A 15,431-nucleotide genomic window follows, 5' to 3' on the forward strand; every position below is an offset into this window, starting at 1 on the left:
CTCCTAGGGTTTACATGAGTAAGTAATTGATGCATAAATCCACTTCCGGGGCCCACTTGGTGTATGCTTGGGCTGAGCTTGATCAATCCATGAGCTGAGGCTTCTCTTGGAGTTGAACTCCGAGTTATGACATGTTTTGGGCATTCAACTCCGGATCATGACGTTTTTCTGGCGTTTAACTCCAGACAGCAGCATGTACTTGGCGTTCAACGCCAAGTTATGTCGTCAATTTCCGAATAAAGTATGGACTATTATATATTGCTGGAAAGCCCTGGATGTCTACTTTCCAACGCCGTTGAGAGCGCGCCAATTGAAGTTCTGTAGCTCCAGAAAATCCATTTCGAGTGCAGGGAGGTCAGATTCCAACAGCATCAGCAGTCCTTTTGTCAGCCTTTTTCAGAGTTTTGCTCAAATCCCTCAATTTCAGCCAGAAATTACCTGAAATCATAGAAAAACACACAAACTCATAGTAAAGTCCAGAAATGTGAATTTAACATAAAAACTAATGAAAACATCCCTAAAAGTAGCTTAAACTTACTAAAAACTACCTAAAAACAATGCCAAAAAGCGTATAAATTATCCGCTCATCACTGTCCCTAACCATGTGCTTATGGCATGCAGACCCAAGTGAAAAGTTTGAGACTGAGTGGTTGAAGTCGTGATCCAAAGCAAAAAGAGTGTGCTTAAGAACTCTGGACACCTCTAACTGGGGACTTTAGCAAAGCTGAGTCACAATCTGAAAAGGTTCACCCAGCTATGTGTCTGTGGCATTTATGTATCTGGTGGTAATACTGGAAAACAAAGTGCTTAGGGCCACGGCCAAGACTCATAAAAGTAGCTGTGTTCAAAAATCAACATACTTAAATAGGAGAATCAATAACACTATCTGAAATTCTAAGTTCCTATAGATGCCAATCATTCTAAACTTCAAAGGAAAAAGTGAGATGCCAAAACTGTTCAGAGGCAAAAAGCTACAAGTCCTGCTCATCTAATTAGGACTAATATTCATTGATATTCTGGAATTTATAGTATATTCTCTTCTTTTTATCCTAATTGATTTTTAGTTGCTTGGGGACAAGCAACAATTTAAGTTTGGTGTTGTGATGAGCGGATAATTTATACGCTTTTTGGCATTGTTTTTAGGTAGTTTTTAATAGGATATAGTTACTTTTAGGGATGTTTTCATTAGTTTTTATGCTAAATTCACATTTCTGGACTTTACTATGAGTTTGTGTATTTTTCTGTGATTTTAGGTAATTTCTAGCTGAAATTGAGGGGCCTGAGCAAAACTCTGATAAGGAGGCTAACAAAGGACTGCTGATGCTGTTGGATTCTGACCTCCCTGCACTCGAAATAGATTTTCTGGAGCTACAGAACTTCAAATGGAGCGCTCTCAATGGCGTTGGAAAGTAGACATCAAGAGCTTTCCAGCAATATATAATAGTTCATACTTTATTCGGGATTAGACGACGCAAACTGGCGCTCAACGCCAGTTCTACGCTACATTCTGGAGTCAAACGCCAGAAACACGTCATGAACCAGAGTTGAACGCCAAAAACACGTTACAACTTGGCGTTCAACTCCAATAGAGCCTCAGCTCGTGTAAAGCTTAAGCTCAGCCCAAGCACACATTAAGTGGGCCCCGGAAGTGGATTTCTGCATCAATTACTTACTTCTGTAAACCCTAGTAGCTAGTTTAGTATAAATAGAACTTTTTACTATTGTACAAGGGGTCCTTTTTCCTTATTTTTGAATTCATATGCCATTTGTGGGGGCTGGCCATTCAGCCATGCCTGGACCATCATTTATGTATTTTCAATGGTGGAGTTTCTACACACCATAGATTAAGGGTGTGGAGCTCTGCTGTACCTCGAGTTTTAATGCAACTACTACTATTTTCTATTCAATTCAGTTTATTCCTGTTCTAAGATATTCGTTGCACTTCAACATGATGAATGTGATGATCTGTGACACTCATCATCATTCTCACCCATGAACGCGTGACTGACAACCACTTCCGTTCTACCTTAGACTGGGCGCATATCTCTTGGATTCCTTAATCAGAATCTTCGTGGTATAAGCTAGAATTGATGGCAGCATTCATGAGAATCCGGAAAGTCTAAACCTTGTCTGTGGTATTCCGAGTAGGATTCAGGGATTGAATAACTGTGACGAGCTTCAAACTTGCGATTGTTGGGCGTTATGACAAACGCAAAAGAATCAAGGGATTCTATTCTGACATGATCGAGAATCGACAGATGATTAGCCGTACTGTGACAGAGCATTTGGACCATTTTCACTGAGAGGATGGGATGTAGCCATTGACAACGGTGATGCCCTACATACAGCTTGCCATGGAAAGGAGTAAGAAGGATTGAAAGTAAGAAAGCATTATGTTGCAGAGATTCAACAGGGACAAGCATCTCCATACACTTGTCTGAAATTCTCACAAATGATTTACATAAGTATTTCTATCTTTATTTTCAGTTTATTTATTATTATTATTCGAAAACTCCATAACCATTTATTATCCGCCTGACTGAGATTTACAAGATGACCATAGCTTGCTTCATACCAACAATCTCCGTGGGATCGACCCTTACTCACGTAAGGTTTATTACTTGGACGACCCAGTGCACTTGCTGGTTAGTTGAGCGAAGTTGTGAAATTATGCTTAGACCATGGTATTGAGCACCACATTTTGGGGCCATTACCAAGGAATCAATTTCGAACAATAATTTAAGTATGAATCACAATTTCTTCCACCATCTAGGTGATCAAAGAGTCGGTGCACCAGACAGTAGACAAGCTCAGGAGCAGGTGGGGGTACAGCGGATGGTACTGGGCCGATGGAAGCAGAAGGGGTAGCTGAAGAGGTGGCTTCCTGATAAACCCCATTTTTAGAGCTTATCTTATGCTTGATTTAGGGGATTTTATAACCTTTTACCCACATTTATGCAATGAAATAGCATGGTTTTGTATATTCTCCTTTAATTGTGCTTAAGAGTGAAAACATGCTTTTTAGGACTCAAAATAGCTAAATTTAATTCACCTTGATTCTATTAGATGCCTTGATATGTTTGTTAAGTGATTTCAGATTTAGGAGGCAAAGATTGGATCAAGGGAATGAAGAAAAAGCATGTAAAGTTGGAGAACTCATGAAGAAATGATGGAACCAAAAAGCTGGCAAGCCGACCTCTTCGCACTTAATTGATCATAACTTGAGCTACAGAGGTCCAATTGATGCGGTTCTAGTTGGGTTGGAAAGCTAACATTCGGGGCTTCGAAACGATATAAGATTTGCTATAGTTGCATCCCGCATAGGGGCGCGCACGCTCACGGTACGCGGACGTGCCGATGGTGGCACATGACCCACTTAATGCAACACGTGGCCAGCGATTTTAGAAGCCTTGTGGGCCCAATCCAACTCATTTCTGATGCTATTTAAGCCAAGGATTGAAGAGGAATCAACATACTTTTGATCATTAGTCATAGTTTAGTTTTAGAAGTAGTTAGAACTAGTTTTTAGAGAGAGAAGCTCTCATTTCTCTCTAGAATTAGGATTAGGCATTAGGGTTAGATTAGGATCTTATAGTTCTAGGTTTAATTCAAGTCTCCTTCTACTTCTACCTCCAATTGGTGATTGCTACACTTTGGTTCTTCTCTCTATCTCTATTCTCTTGTTGTAATTTCTCTTATTTTGTTTCTAAGTTTTGTAATTGAGATACTCTTGTTCTCTTTATTTTCTTTCAATAATGCAATTTGAGGTAATTCATGATAATTGTGATTTCCTTGATTGTTGTTGTTAATTCTTTACATTCAATTGTAGTTAGAATTCATTCTTGTTGTGATTGACTATACTTTTCTTTTGTGCCTTCCAAGTGTTTGATTAAATGCTTGGAAGAATGTTAGACTAGAATTTTATGTTCTTGGCTTGAGAAGGTAACTTAGGATTTCTTGAGTCATTAATGTCCAATTGATTGATAGTTGACAGCCATTAACTCTAGCCTTCATTAATCCAATTAGTGGAAAGCTAGGACTTATGGACTAGGATTGATATAACTCACTTGACTTTCCTTTGTTAATTGATTTAAGGATGACTAAGTGGGATTAATCCTTGCAACTACCATACTTGTGGCTAGTGATAATGATGAAGACCCTTGACAACCAAACCTTGCCAAGACCATTTTGTGAATAAAGTTTTCCTACCATTTACTATTCACATTCCTCATCTAAAACCCCAAAATAAGCAAGTCCATAACCAATAACAAGAACACTACCCTGCAAGTCCTTTGAGAGACGACCCGAGGTTTAAATACTTCGGTTTATAGATTTTAGGGGTTTGTACTTGTGACAAACAAATTTTTGTATGAGAGGATTATTGTTGGTTTAGAGACTATACTTCGACGAGATTTCATTTAGAAAATTCTAAACCGTCAAAAATCCAATCATCACTGCCTCAGTAGTGTCAGTGAGAAATAGAGGGCGGTAGCCGAAAGCCAAGAACTTCTGACTGTGAGGGATGATCTTTCGACACTCTGCTACGGGGGGCTTTTCATCAACAGCCTCCCAAGGGATCTCAGCTCGGCGACCCAATTGAGTAATCTGGTAAGGAAAAGAGAGGGTGCCTCTAATATGGACCCTGGCCATGTAATGCTGGATGAAGCGAGGTAGATAAAGGTCCTTACCCGTCATCACACACCAGATGAGGGTAATCATAGCAGCTGGCACCTCCGTCTCATGAGTGCTCGGCATCACATAGTTACTCAGAATCTGTTGCCATAGTCGAGCCTCATTATTCAGATATATAAGCCTGATTCCCTTTGGTACCAATGTGCTAGTTCCCATGACCCAAGGAACAGTAGGATCAAGAGTGATGTCCTTCTTTACTGCATCCCAATCAAACCTCATGAATCTCATATCTTCCTCAGCTTTCTGGTAACCATCTGGCTGATCTGATTTAGGTGGAAGATGAAGGATTTCTTCAATTGCTTCCTCGGTAACCAGAATCTGTTTGACTCTGAGCTATACTGCATCCATGGAAGAGAAAAAGTAGTTACAGTAGAATTCTCTAACCCAGGATGAGTTGACCTCAGTTAGGTTCCTCTCCAGGAAGAATCAGCCTCTCTGTTTGATCTGATCTGAGGTGTACTACTGGAGTTCTTCTGGAATTTTGAGGGTCCTTTCCAGGTGTAGGTTCCTGGTGGTGGCAAAGGTTGGGTAATTCAGCTCACAGTATTTGTTTGCAAATTTTACCGGGTCAGCTGAAGGTACCAACTGATCAGCCTTTTTCTGCGGGGTAAAGTTCTTCTCCCGCCAGGAATCATCATGTAAGATGCTAATGATGGAACTAGAGGATTCACCTCTTTTCCGTTTGCCAGTTGTTGCTTTGCCCTTACCCCTGCCTTGAGAGTCAGACATCCTGAAAAAAAATAGATTTTTTCAAGATATAATTGAGGAATAAAAGCAGGAAAACAGGTAGGCAAATAACAAGATAAGCATGAAGTGGCAAAGGAGCAGTAGAAAAATGAAATGAGTTAAGTAAATGTATATTTCGGATTGTGTTGGAGTTGAAAAGCGGAGATGAGAAATCACTTTCCAAAATGTGTTAGAAGTGGAAAGCTTGTTAAATAGAAAAAAAACAATAATCATGCCGTGAGTGAAATTAATTTAAAGAAGTAGGGAAAAGGTAAAGTGGGAAGTTAGAAAGTTAAAAATGGGTAAAATTGAAAAAGAGGTTAGAAAGCGAAAATTAGTGAGTTAGTAAAAAGGAAGTCAGAGTAAGTGGCATGATGATTGGTTTCTAAGTAACAAGAATTTCACAGATTTAAGCAACAGTTAACTCATATTCAAGCAAGGATAACAGGGTATTGATGATGATTCATATATATATAGAAGGAGTAAAAAGCATAATCAAATCATCAATAATGCGATTTATTATCCAGGAAATCAAAAGGGATAAAAATGCTGGCCCGTGCATTCAAGAATGGGTTTGGTTGATTAATCAGAAAATTGAGAAATGCCAAAACCAAGTCTTGAATGTCAAAAGGAAACAGTTTGCAGAAAATTGGGCAGCATTCAGGCTAAAATTGGATGTTTCCGGAAAATAAATAGCAAGAATAAGTTCATATGAATTGAAATAAGGCTGCACAAATAGCAAAAATAAGAAAGAGCAGTGGAACAGCAACATGTAACAGTTAAGAGTAGCATATGAACAGGGTCAACATCATAGCCAGAATAAATTACAGAGCAGATAAACAGATAACAGGAACGGTGCAATTATCAGGCCTAAATCCACTAACCAGATCCTAGCTACCTAACCACCTAGAATCCACTACAAACATGCATCTCTATCTAGCCTATGCGGAACAAAAATTGAAAAACGAACTAAAGAGTTGCAAGGATGAATTGCCATATGGTGGAACCTGGTGCGTAAAGGGCAATGGGATGGGGTAGAGGGAAGGCAGTGGTGATGTGGTGGCACCGGGAGGGGCACAGCGGCGCTAGGTGAACAGAGGTGGGGATCTGGTCGTGGTGGGGGCTGGGTGGTGGCCGGCGGAGGGGGCAGCGCCGGTCGGAGGCTTGCGGCGGTGGTACAGTGGAGAGTGAGAAAGAGGGGGATGGAAAGAAGAGAAGAGAGAAGAGAGAAGAGGGGTGGTGGTCGCGGTGGTGGCTGGGTGGTGGAGGGTGGCGTGGCAGTGGTTTTGGTGGTCGGAGATGGGGACTAGGGTGGTGAAGAGAGAGTTGCAGAGGTTATGGGGAGAGGAGGTTAAGGTTTGGGGACATGACGGGGAAAGGGTTCGCGTGACATAGGGTTAGTGATCGTGAATCCACGCAAACGCGTGGATGATGCGATCGCATGAGTAGGGTAGAATAGGGTTGACACGGATGCGTGGTTGACGCAATCGCGTGGGTTGGGTGTAAGATAGGTGACGCGGACGCGTGAAGCACGCGAACGCGTCGCTGATATTTGTGCTAGACGCATGATTCCAGCGTCGTTTCAGCGCAACTCTCTGTTTGGTTTTGGGGGTTTAAAGTCTCCGCGCGACGCGATCGCGTCACTCACGCTTTCGCGTGGTGTGGGTGTTATGTAGGTGACGCGTTCGCGTCAGGGACGCGTACGCGTGGGTTGTTTGGTGCTACATGCACAATAGCCGCACGATTTCAGCCCAACTTTCTGGGCGTTGGATCTTTACGTCGATATCCAGATCACGCTTTCGGGTGGGTGACGTGGACGCGTGGGGGGCCTTTTTTGCAGCTGACGCAATCGCGTGGGGCACGCGGTCGCGTGGAATAATTGTGCTAAAGGCACGCCTCCAGCCTTGCTTCAGCATGACTCTCTGTTCACTTTCCTTTTCTTTTAATGCACTTGTGACGCGGACGCGTCAGCGACGCTGTCACGTCGTGTGCTCTCTCCCTTTTTTTTGATACAGTATGCAAAATGCAAAAATGCAATGAATGTCATGCAAAAATTCAGGTTCTAACAAAATTCAAAAACAGAGAAAAATAGAGGGGGAACGATCATACCATGGTGGGTTGTCTCCTACCTAACACTTTTAGTTAAAGTCCTTAAGTTGGACATTTGATGAGCTTCCTCCTTTGGTGGCTTGTGCTTGAATTTATCCAGAAATCTCCACCAGTGTTTGGAATGCCAGCATCCTCCGGGGTCCCAAACAAAGTACGTAAAGCCCTTGTGTGAGTTCAAACAGGCTTGTAGGCTCCCGGAGTGTTGAATGGTAGAATAGATTCTAGGATCCCAAATTCTACTTGTACACCCGTCTTTGTCTTGATCTGTATTTTTTCAGTCGGGTGATAAGTAATCTGAATTCTCACTACAGTGACCAAACAGCTTCCGAGATCCTTCTAATTGAGCTTGACACAAATTCCTGCACCTCAAATTGAAGTGCAAAACCTCATTGAATCTTGCATACCAGCGCTGAGTGCGAGTCATTTCCCTTTTTCTCTTAAAGTCGCAAAGAGCTCTAAGCTGGCCATCTGTCTCAAGCAAACCATATTCCAGTGGAAAATTGAAGATAAAGGTCAAGGATTTTACCCACTTGAAGTTTGTGTTGGGTGGTAGTGGCGTTGGGATCAGTGTTTTCAGTGGTTCTACAAGCTCTACTCCCTTGTGGTCTTCCGTGAATTCCTCCACTTCTTGGCAATTTTCTTCCAATTCAACCATGTCTTAATCAAAGTCACTGATATCTTCCTCATCACTTGAGTCATAATTGGGAGGTTGAGAAAAGTCGACCTCTGCATCATCCTCGTATTCACTTGGGGAAGATTCTTCTGTCTCTAGGAATTCACTTGCGGATGCAAGTTTAATACCAAGAGAACTTGACTTGTGATCATCATCATCAAGGAAACATGTGTCTCGGGTAGTTCCGTCTAGTTCTCCATAAGATACCTGCTTTAGGGGTTGTGCACTATCCTCCTTAGCATCAATTGTAGCGTCCTTGACGGAATTCTCCACAACTCTAGATTTAGGTGGCGGTTCCGCATCTCCTAAATCTTCAACCAACTCTTCTTCTTCTATAATGACAGCGTCCTCTACTTGTTCTAGTACGAAGTTATGCTCTATGCTGTCCACTGGAGCTTCTTGTGTCGTCTTCTTTGTGCTGCGTTCTTCATTGAATTCTCCACATGAAGCCATGGGAGTTTGTTGAGGGGCTGAACGTCTGGAAGATAATTGATTTATTGCTTGCTCCAGTTGATGAAGGGTTGCATTAAATTGGTTTTCTGATTCTTCGAAGTGAACCTGTGATTCTTGGCTTGATAGGTATGGACATGGTGCATAGGGGAGTGGTGGTTCTTGGGAGTAATTGGATTGGTGTTGGGGCGGGTAAGGATCATGTGGTGGCGAATGGCAAAAAGAAGCTTGTGAGTATGGTGGGTTAAGGTTATGTTGAAAGGATGGTCTCTGAGCATAGGGTGGGGCTTGTTGGTAGCTACAAGGGGGTCCACCAAATCTATTTATTGGGTATGCATTGTAGAATGGTCTTTGTCCATGATATCTAGGAGGTTGTTGTTGCCTAAAGGGGTGATCAGATCCTCGTGGCTCCATCCATCTTTGATTGCTTAGACCTTGATGCATAGTCCTGTTATAGCTTCCATTCCTTGCAACAAAATTAGAACCAAACTCAAAGCGAGAGGGGTGAGAATTCATAGTAGTTATCAGAAATGAGGAGGGAAGAGAAGAAACAAATAAACAAGTTAAAAGAAAAAATATTTACAATAACCAATAATAAGGCACACGTTTGCAATTCCCCGGCAACGGTGCCATTTTGACGTTGGGATTTTTGCTAGTAAAGAATTTTATAAAATATAGTCGCATTGTGAGTATAGATTCTAAACCAACAGAAAATCTATTCGTACAAACGTTTTGGTTGTCACAAGTAACAAACCCCTAAATAAATTGATAACCGAGTATTTAAACCTCGGGTCGTCTTCTCAAGGAATTGCAGGGAGGTATGTTCTTATTATTGGTTATGAAGATTATAAATCGGAGTTTTAAAGATGAGGAACAAGTCACTTAAATTGCAATTAAAATAAATAAAAGACTGTAAAATAAATAAATAACTGTAAAATAAACTTTTGGCAAGGTATGAGAAATTGGAAGTCCTATCCTAGTTATCCTTATTAATGATGATGAAAATTGAATCTTAATTCTACTTAGTTAACCTTTGCTAGTGCAAGGGAAGGTCAAGTGACTAATTAGCCGTGACTAATTTGCGAGTGTTGGGCGTAGTGACAGACACAAAAGGATCAATGGATCCTATTCCGACATGATCGAGAACCGACAGATGATTAGCCGTGCGGTGACAGCGTATTTGGACCATTTTCACGAGAGTACGGATGGTAGCCATTGACAACGGTGATCCACCAACACACAGCTTGCCATAGGAGGAACCTTGCGTGTGTGAAGAAAAAGACAGGGGAAAGCAGAGATTCAGAAGACAAAGCATCTCCAAAACTCCAACACATTCTCCATTACTGCGTAACAATTACTTATTTTATGCTCTTTTACTTTTTACAATTGAAACTAAAGAACCCTATTGGTATCCTGACTAAGAATAATAAGATAACCATAGCTTGCTTCAAGCCAACAATCTCTGTGGGATTCGACCCTTTCTCACGTAAAGTATTACTTGGACGACACAGTGCACTTGCTAGTTAGTTGTGCGGAATTACATAGTGTGAGTGTAATTTTCATGCACCAAGTTTTTGGCGCCGTTGCCGGGGATTGTTTGAGTTTGAACCACTGACGGTTTATCTTGTTGCTTAGATTAGGAAATTTTTGTCTCTTGGGTCAGAGTCTTTTATTTTCTTTTCAAAAATTTTTCAAAAATATTATTTTTCTTTATTGAATTTTCATTCTTTTTTGTGAGTTTAGTGTCATGTTCTAAGTTTGGTGTCAATTGCATGTTTTTCTTTGTCTTTCAATTTTTGAATTGCATGTTCTTGTTCTTCCTTGATCTCCAAGTTGTTCTTGTCAATTTTTCTTGTTTGATCTTTGGTTTGTCTTGTTTTGTGTCTTTTCTTGTTTTTCTTGTGTATTTTCAAATTTTTAGTTTTCAAAAATTTTTTATTTATTAAATACCTTGTTAAAACACGTTAAATTTATAGCTCAGTTGGCTAGATCGTTGGCTTATGTTCTTGGCAATTGGGTATCTTCCTTTTAAAACCTTTTTCAAAAATAATTTTTCTTTGATTAAATCTTGTGCCAAACCTTAAGTTTGGTGTTCTCTTGTTAATTTTCTTTAATTTTCAAAAATTTATTTTGGTTTTCTAAAAATTTTAAGTTTGGTGTTCTATCTTTTGTTCTTGTTGTTCTTGTGAGTCTTCAAAGTGTTCTTGAGTCTTCCTTGTGTTTTGATCTTAAAATTTTTAAGTTTGGTGTACCTTGGTGTTTTCCCTCCAAAATTTTCGAAAACAAGGAGCATTGGATTTGAAAATTTTAAGTCTTGTGGCTTTTGTGTGTTTTCCTCTTTCATAATAAAATAAAAAATATCTTTTCTAACTATTTTTAAGCAACTATTTCGAATTTGTTTTCATAAAAATTCAGATTTCAATTTCAAAATTTTTCAAATCTTATCCTTTAATTTTTTTTAAATCATATATTTTTCAAAAAAAATATCCTAACCACACTCTCTCCTCACTTTTTCGAAAAAAAAATTTAAAATATTTTTTAAATTTTATTTTCATCTTTTATTTTAGTTTTTAATTTTATTTTATTTTATTATTTTGAAAATTATTTTTCTTATACAATAAAATAAATAAAATAAATCCACCTTATCTCCCTTTCTCCATGATGGATCTAAGTGGAAATGAACAGTCCAGAAGGACTCTGGGGTCATATGCTAACCCCACTACTGCTTCATATGGGAGTAGTATATGTATACCCTCCATCGGAGTTAGTAGTTTGGAGCTGAATCCTCAGCTCATTATCATGGTGCAATAAAGTTGCCAGTATTCTGGTCTTCCACAGGAAGAACCTACAGAGTTTCTGGCACAGTTTTTACAAATTGCTGACACAGTACATGATAAGGAAGTAGATCAGAATGTCTACAGATTGCTACTGTTTCCATTTGCTGTAAAAGACCAAGCTAAGAGGTGGTTAAATAACCAACCTAAGGCTAGCATAAGAACATAGAAACAGTTGTCAGAAAAATTCCTGAATCAATATTTTCCTCCAAAACGGATGACACAGCTAAGACTGAGCATCCAAGGCTTTAAACAATGAGATAATGAATCCCTTTATGATGCCTGAGAGAGATACATAGAGATGCTAAGAAAATACCCCTCTGAAATATTTTCAGAGTGGGTGCAGTTAGACATCTTCTATTATGGGCTTATAGAGAAAGCTCAGATTTCTCTAAACCACTCAGCTGGTGGATCTATCCACATGAGAAAGACAATTGAAGAAGCTCAAGAGCTCATTGATACAGTTGCCAGAAATCAGCATCTGTATCTAAGCAGTAAATCTTCCATGAAAGAAGAGGCTAAAACAGTAACTGCTGAACTCAGTCTTGCAGAACAAGTTACTGAATTCAATAAGCAATTAGATTTTCTAACAAAACAGCTAGCCAAATTCAAGGAGATATTGCAAGAAACAAGAATGGTTAATATGAATATGGAAGTGCAGTTGAAGCAAACAAAACAGCAGTCATCAAAACAAATAACAGAAGAGTACCAAGCAGTTCAATTAAGAAGTGAGAGAACATTAAATACCTCACTTCAAGGCAGCAGGAAGCCAAGAAATGAACAAACTGCTACCCAAAATACCTCTGAGGACAGTAAGAGCCCAGAGAGGAACAATTATGGCATTCAAACACCAGAAAATGGTGAAGGGCTGGCGTTAAACGCCCAACCCATGCTCAGTTCCGGCGTTCAAACGCCAGAAACAGGCAAGAAGTTGGCGTTGAATGCCCAAAGGAAGCTCAGTTCTGGCGTTCAGACGCCAGAAACAGGTAAGGAGTTGGCGTCTAACGCCATACCAGCTTCCACCCCTGGTATTCAAACACCAGTGGGGGATCAGACACATACAAGTGCTGATAGCAACCCCTCTAAAAAGGCGTCTCAACCCATATCTGTAGGCAATAAACCTGCAGCAACTAAGGTTGAGAAATACAAAGCCAAAATACCTTATCCTCAGAAACTCCGCCAAGCGAAACAGGATAAGCAATTTGCCCGCTTTGCAGACTATCTCAAGACTCTTGAAATAAAGATTCTGTTTGCAGAGGAACTTGAGCAAATACCCTTATGCTAAGTTCATGAAAGAGATCTTAAATCATAAGAAGGATTGGAGAGAAACTGAAAAGTTTACCTCACTGAAGAATGCAGTGCAGTCATTCTGAAAAGCTTACCAGAAAAGCTTAAAGATCCCGAAAGCTTTATGATACCATGCACATTAGACGGTACTTGTACCAAGCAAGCTCTATGTGATCTTGGGGCAAGTATCAACCTAATACCTGCATCTACTATCAGAAAGCTTGGTTTGACTGAAGAAGTCAAACCAACCCGAATATGTCTCAAACTTGCTGATGGCTCCATTAAATACCCATCAGGCATGATTGAAGACATGATTGTCAAGGTTGGGCCATTTGCCTTTTCCACTGACTTTGTGGTGCTGGAAATGGAGGAGCACAAGAGTGCAACTCTCATTCTAGGAAGACCTTTCCTAGCAATTGGATGAACCCTCATTGACGTCTGATGAGCGGATAATTTATACGCTTTTTGGCATTGTTTTTAGGTAGTTTTTAGTAAGTTCAAGCTACTTTTAGGGATGTTTTCATTAGTTTTTATGTTAAATTCACATTTCTGGACTTTACTATGAGTTTGTGTGTTTTTCTGTGATTTCAGGTAAATTCTGACTGAAATTGAGGGATTTGAGGAAAACTCTGAAAAAGGCTGACAAAAGGACTGCTGATGCTGTTGGAATCTGACCTCCCTGCACTCGAAATGGATTTTCTGGAGCTACAGAACTCCAATTGGCGCGCTCTCAACGGAGTTGGAAAGTAGACATCCAGGGCTTTCCAGCAATATATAATAGTCCATACTTCATTCGGAAATTGACGACGTAACTTGGCGTTGAACGCCAAGTTCATGCTGCTGTCTGGAGTTAAACGCCAGAAAAACGTCATGATCCGGAGTTGAACGCCCAAAACATGTCATAACTCGGAGTTCAACTCCAAGAGAAGCCTCAGCTCGTGGATTGATCAAGCTCAGCCCAAACATACACCAAGTGGGCCCCGGAAGTGGATTTATGCATCAATTACTTACTCATGTAAACCCTAGGAGCTAGTTTATTATAAATAGAACATTTAACTAATGTATTTGACATCTTTTGATCACTTTAGATCTTAGGATCAGATTTTTGAACGCATAGTTCTTAGACCATGGGGGCTGGCCATTCGGCCATGCCTGAACCTTTTACTTATGTATTTTCAACGGTGGAGTTTCTGCACACCATAGATTAAGGATGTGGAGCTCTGCTGTACCTCAAGTATTAATGCAGTTCTATTTTCTTTTATTCAAATCTCTCTTATTCTTATTCCAAGATATTCATTCGCACCTAAGAACATGATGAATGTGATGATTAGATAACCCTCATTATCATTCTCACTCATGAACGCACGTGATTGACAACCACTTCCGTTCTACATGCAACCGAGCTTGAATGTGTATCTCTTAGATTCCCCAACAGAATCTTCGTGGTATAAGCTAGATAGATGGCGGCATTTATGAGGATCCGGAAAGTCTCACCTTGTCTGTGGTATTCCGAGTAGGATCCTGGGAATCCGGAAAGTCTAACCTTGTCTGTGGTATTCCGAGTAGGATTCCGGTAATGAATGACTGTGACGTGCTTCAGACTTGCAAGTGCTGGGCGTGATGACAAACGCAAAAGAATCAAGGGATTCTATTCCAGTAGGCGCGGGAACCAACCAGTGATTAGCCGTGCTGTGACAGAGCGCGTGAGCGTAGTTTTCACTGCGAGGATGGGATGTAGCCTTCGGCCAGGTGATGCCTCCAGACGATTAGCCATGCGAGTGACAGCCGCAGAGGACCATTTTCCCGAGAGGATAGAAAGTAGCCATCGTCGAACGGTGAACCCCTATACACAGCTTGCCATGGAAAAGAGTAAGAAGGATTGAGTAGAAGCAGTAGGAGAGCAGGCGTCCTTGAGCCATACAGTATCTCCATTCACTTGTCTGAAATTCCTACCAATGAGGCTGCATAAGTATCCCTTTTGTTATTTCTTTTTATTATTTGATTCTCCAAATTCCATAATTTTATCTGCCTAACTGAGATTTACAAGGTGACCATAGCTTGCTTCATACCAACAATCTCTGTGGGATCGACCCTTACTCACGTAAGGTTTATTACTTGGACGACCCAGTACACTTGCTGGTTAGTTGAACGGAGTTGTGAATTTAACTAGTGCCATAAGAATGCCTTCATCTCAAAATAGTTAGAACATGGATCACAATTTCGTCCACCAACGTCCAAAAAGGAGAAGTAACCCTGAGAGTCAATGAGAACGAGTTTAAGTTGAATGTTGTCAAAGCTATGCAGCATCCAGACACCCCAAATGACTGCATGAGCATTGATATTATTGACTCTCTGGTAAAAGAGGTCAATACGACTGAGAGTCTCGAATCAGAGCTAGAGGATATCTTTAAAGATGTTCAGCCTGATCTGGAGGAACTAGAAAGAATAATAGAACCTCTGAAAATACCACTGAAAGAGGAAAAACCTCCCAAACCCGAGCACAAACCATTACCACCATCCCTAAAATATGCATTTCTGGGAGAAGGTGATACCTTTCCTGTAATCATAAGCTCTACCTTAGAGCCACAGGAAGAGGAAGCACTAATTCAAGTGCTAAGGACACACACGACAACTCTTGGTTGGTCCATCAGTGATCTTAA

Source organism: Arachis stenosperma, chromosome 9 (assembly GCF_014773155.1).
Source record: "Arachis stenosperma cultivar V10309 chromosome 9, arast.V10309.gnm1.PFL2, whole genome shotgun sequence".
NCBI lineage: Eukaryota > Viridiplantae > Streptophyta > Magnoliopsida > Fabales > Fabaceae > Arachis > Arachis stenosperma.